A 5,575-nucleotide genomic window follows, 5' to 3' on the forward strand; every position below is an offset into this window, starting at 1 on the left:
GATAAAGAAATTTGTTTGGGTAAAAGAAAAGTAGAATGAACAACAGCTTGTTGGGAAGTTATATGGGTTTTAACTATAAGATCTTTTCTAATCTCGAATAATTCATATAAAAATGCTAAATAAAATGAACAACAGTTTGTTGAGTAGTTACATGGGTTTTAACTGTAAGATCTTTACTAATCTCGAATGATTAATTTAAAAATGCTAAATAAAATTAACACCAGTTTGTTGGGTAGTTACATGGGTTTTAACAGTAAGATCATTACTAAACTCGAATGATTTATTTAAAAATGCTAAATTTGATCATTTTGTCTGGAAGGCGTTTTGCCCATTAGGCATTTTGTATATTAGGCATTTTGTCTATTAGGCATTACGTCTGTTAGGTATTTCGTCCGTGTTGAGGAATTGGGCATTTTGTCCTTAGGCATTCTGTCATTAGGCATTATGTCGTTAGGCATTCTGTCCTACTACCGTGGAGATCCTATGTGCGCTGATCATATGTACTGGATATATGGTCAATATCTAGGGCATTGTCCTACTAGACGTTGCAATGTCACTGTCCCTGGCCATTGCCATTCATGAACGGTCTTTAAACCCTTAAATATTTCAATTCATATCTGATGTTTAGCCCGTTTTTATCACCACGGTGTCCATTGCAGATTGGTGATGGTGGGAGATTTTCATCTGATCGCTCTCAGCAAATGAACCTTCTATGGGTGTCCTTCACTATTACAGGTTTTCTGATCATGGGGATATGTAAAACTTTCATCGATTCTACTCCTAGATTAGGAATATCCTACTTCAATCTGGATACAGGTGGAATAAAACTTCTAGGTTACTGTGTTGAGTAGAGCTTTATGATAGAGAAGGTAAGATTGTAAGAAATAATTGCACAGCTAGTAGTACCTTGATGAGCCCATAAATGAGTAAAGAATGTTATTCCAATGGATAATCAGTGATACAGAACAACATAAAGTTTAAGGAAACAGAATTTTGAGAAAGACTAGGGCCGATGGCTTCTTGAAACACAGTCTGGTAAATCATCCAAGAGAAGTGTTGTGTCTGGTGTTCGATAGTCAGAAAAAAGTCAGTAAGATATATTTCTGGATTCTGTTCAAGAAGAAATAAATATAATAATGTAACTAAAAACTATACCATATACTATTTTTTTTTCATCGAAATGGTTACCAATAATATTTCAAGGGTCGGAAAAATATAGTAACCTTTTTACACAAGGAAACAAACATAAATCTAACCTTATAAAAACAAATTCGACGACCTTTCTCTAAAAGAAGTTATAAGTATAGACTGGGAAAAATACCAAAGTGATTTATAGACAAAGTAAAAAGGCCCTTAGTTCCCACATAAGAATGTTAGTGATAGAGATCACTAAGACACACCCGTGCAATGAAGGCATACCTAAGATGCCCACGATGATATACCTAAATACCTAGCAAAATCAGGAAAAAACTACTTTAGAACCAACAAAGAACTAAGAAACAAAAGTAAATGTAGTTCTCAGTTTTAAAAGAAATATGCAATTGAATACGAGAAGAATTATGTTAGTAAGCACGAGGAAAAACTCTTAGAAATTTAGATAAATGACACTGCAACAGAGAAATAAAACAGATCAAAAAGTTTAATCACAATCCTAAATGGATATTCTACGTAGGGTTTTCTTTAAAATAATAACTCTCTCTCTCTCTCTCTCTCTCTCTCTCTCTCTCTCTCTCTCTCTCTCTCTCTCTCTCTCTCTCTCTCTCTCTCTCTTTTTTTTCCATGTATGGAGGAAATTATAATAAAGAAGCCAAGGTATTTTAATTAGATCTATAAACATCTTAGTCTTCGGCAGATAGAAATTTTGAGGACGTAAGGGAACTCGCAAGTGTTCCGTGTGTCTCATGTATATTCATACACTATAAGGGTTTTAATTTTCTACCTTAACACTCGCTCTTCACTGAATTGTTATAGACACACTTGTGTTATCATGCTATTCCATGCTTTTTCATTTTTGAATTTTTGTGACGGTCTTGCTCACTCATCGCCATATATAAACTCGATGATTGTCTAATAAAGTTGACCGCTTTCACCTTCCCTCTCAGTTATCACCTAACTGGTGGTGCCTCCACATATTGGTTACTGTGGAGTGTCAGCTCCCTCCCACCTGCATCTTCAGTCCAGTGCCCTAGAGTTTTAAGATGCCGCCCACTGAATCTAACTCTTTAGCACATGCCGCCTCAATGAAACTGCCACCCTTCGCAAGTGGAGAAGTGTTCACCTAGTTCCAGTGTGCTGAAATCCATTTTCACATCAAAGGCGTGACTCAGTCAAGCACTAAAGCAGATTATGTTTTAGTGCCGATCCCTGAGGACACTTTCCTGGAAATATACAATTGGCTTTGCAAGCAAGGGGACGCCAGAATAGCGTACAACGCCCTCAGAAGATACCTTCTAGAGCAGTATTCGCCATCAGAAGCAGCCTACATTGCCAAACATTTTCAGCTCTCTCAACAACTGTTGGAGGACCAAAATGCTTCACTCGCCAACAACCTGCTGCAGACGGCTCTCCTCGTGAGGGGAGCCTCCTTTGCCCCATATGGGTATGGTGCCTACCAGAACCTGTACACGCTGCCATCCCTGATGTCAATATTTTACTCATGAAGGACGTTATGACCAAAGTCAATGCCTTTATGGAAGCCAATTCACCACCTTCCAGACCTCCATCAACACCTTACTCCTACAGAGTGTACAACTATTCAATATCAACCGAAGCTGACATGAATGTGGTAGGACCCAGACACCCACCCATGATGTACCGGAGCGGTGGCAAAACCGCCCACCACCCACATACATCACCCCTCGCTTATGCCTCAACCAACGACCTCTCCAGCCACCTACTGATAGCCATTGGCTGCAGTTATGGTAATACTACTCCAAATGGGGGGCTGCTGTGAAGAAATGAGTAAATGGTTATCAGTGGACAAAAACCATGCAAGTAGGCTATCGCTAGTCGCGATGTCCGCTCTTGTCAGTAATCTTTTCTTTTTACATGATACAGGTCCAGGACATAACAAAATCTGTTGAAGTGTACTGATGTCCACCTGGTAGCTGCCCATGAATCTGTGATAACCACCCAAGGTTGTGAAACCTTCACATTATCGTTTGGAAGCACTAAATATATTTGTAAGTTTTTCATTGCTGAGGTCACATTGCCAATCCTCAGTGCTGATTTCCTCTCACATTTCCACCTCTTGATTAATGTAGCTCACTGATGGTTAGTCCACGCGGAAGAGTACTCCTCGATACCTCGCCAACCCAACCCCTCCGACCTCGCTCTCCACATCAGCGCACCCACGGATGCATACACCCATCTCCTCACGTCGTATCCAGAAATTTTTTTCAGAACTTTGTGGAACAACCATGGTTCCCACAAAACATGGTGATTATCACCATATCAAAACATTTGGACCCCAATATTTGTCAGATTCAGGTTTGTGACACTGGATCTTTTGTCAGCAGCTAAACAAGCATTTGCTGAAATGAAAAAAATGGGATTTTGCCAAAAGGCCTCAAGCCCATTGTTGTCACCCTTACACCTCCTCCTGAAGAAAGATGGCTCTCTACGTCTGTACGCCTGAACATGCAGATAGAACCATATCACTACCCCCTTCCAAACATTGCCAACGTGACTGCCTAATTGCACAAAGCAATGATTTTCTCCATGCTCGAACTCCTGAAAGGGTATTATCAGGTGTTGATGAACACAGAAGACATCGCCAAAACTAAAAAGACATCACCAAAACCTCCAACACCACCTCCTTCGGTACATACACCTTCAATTACTCCTGTTATGGCCTCCGTAATGCTGAACTGGGGTCAATTTTCAATGCCTCAGCAATGGCATCTTAAATGATCTTCCATTTTGTGTGTGTTATGTGGCCGACGTATTTGTGTTCTCTTTGCTCTAAAGAGGAACACGTCGGTCACCTTCGCATTATGTTTGACCACCTACCACAGAACAGCCTTGTAGTCCGGTACGACAAGCGTACCATCGGCACCAATGAAGAATCATTCTTGTGGCAATGCACCAGTTCTGTATAAATGGACCTCCTCCCTGAAAAGGTAGAAGCCATTCAGAAATTCCCCATGCCCTTGACCGACAAAGCAGTGCAAGAATTCTTGATCATGATCAACTATTACCACTGTTTCCTGCCAGACATCGCCGCCACTCTTGCCCCTTTCTACGCCTCCCTCAAGGGCAAGCTACAAGATCTGAAGTGTGGTCCCCTCTAAGTGGTCGCCTTCTGTAATGCAAAGAATGCCCTATTAAACACTACTTTTCTCACTTTTCCTGTGCCACAGGCACCCCTCTTCTTACCACGGATGCCAGCAACATCGCTATTGGTAAACTACTCGATTAGGTGGTCAATGGCTCGCCCCGTCCATTGGCTTTCTTCATTAAAAAACTGTCCAAGGCAGAATCTGGCTATTCTATTTCGACCGCGAATTGCTGGTGGTGTACCTCTGTGTACATCACTTTCTCCTCTTCCTGAAAGGTACGTCCTTTAATCATTCGCGCAGACCACATGCCTCTGGAGCATGCCTTCTCTCAACATTCCGACGCCTGGTCCGCCCATCATCACCAACATCTCTCTGCCGTTTCTGAATACAATGGCACCCTTCAACACGTCCCTGGGAAAATGAGTCACATTGCCGATGCCCTGTCAAGAATCACATTGGCTGCCATTCACCTGGGGTTGAATTCAAAGCCTTGGCCGAAGTGCAACGAAAGGAACCAGATTACCAAGCATGTAGGACATCCTACACATCCCTCCATTAGAAAGACGTTCTCCTCAACAACTCAAATGCTATCCTCCTATGAGACATCAGTACTGGTAGAGCTAGATCATGAATACCTGCTTCCATGCAACGACAGGTGTTTGACTTCCTCCATGGCCTTTCACATCCCTCACTCTGATCTATGCACAGCTACTGAAGATGAAGATCATTTGGCACGTCATTACTAAGTCCCTTGTGTACTTCATGTCAAACTTCAAAAGTACATCAAGGCATTAATTCAGGAGTGGACACATCTACTTAACCTCACCTTGGTTTGCCAACATTCATGTAAACGTAGTTAAACCACTACCCACATCATAAGGACATCATTATCTGTTTTCCATCATTGACCACTCCACTCGTTGGCCTGATAACAATCCCATAGAAACTACTGCATCCGCTCATATATATGTGCCTTCCTCTCCGTTTTCCCACATCCACGTTGACATAGATGGGCCCCTGCCCACATCACAAGGACATCGTTACCTGTTTACCGTCATCGACTGCTCCACTCATTGGCCTGAAGCCATTCCCATAGAAACTACAATGTCCACCTCATTTACATCTACCTTACTCTCAGGATGAAAGTCCCAACAATTGTGGACATCATTAAGAAAACCTCTTGGGAATCACCCTACATCAGATGACTCCTACTGCCTACAACCTTGCTGCTAGCGGAATGGTTGAACGTTTAGATCATACACTCAAAGCAGCGTTGATGTTCCGCTTCAAGCACT

The 5,575-nt window shown here is 41.9% G+C and overlaps 1 pseudogene; it reads left to right on the forward strand.

Moving 5' to 3' along the window:
* Positions 1–2,660, forward strand: part of LOC137659945 (piggyBac transposable element-derived protein 3-like) — a 47,080-nt pseudogene extending 44,420 nt beyond the window's left edge.
* The last annotated feature ends 2,915 nt before the right edge of the window (positions 2,661–5,575 follow it).

This window comes from Palaemon carinicauda, chromosome 20, assembly GCF_036898095.1.
Source record: "Palaemon carinicauda isolate YSFRI2023 chromosome 20, ASM3689809v2, whole genome shotgun sequence".
Lineage (NCBI taxonomy): Eukaryota > Metazoa > Arthropoda > Malacostraca > Decapoda > Palaemonidae > Palaemon > Palaemon carinicauda.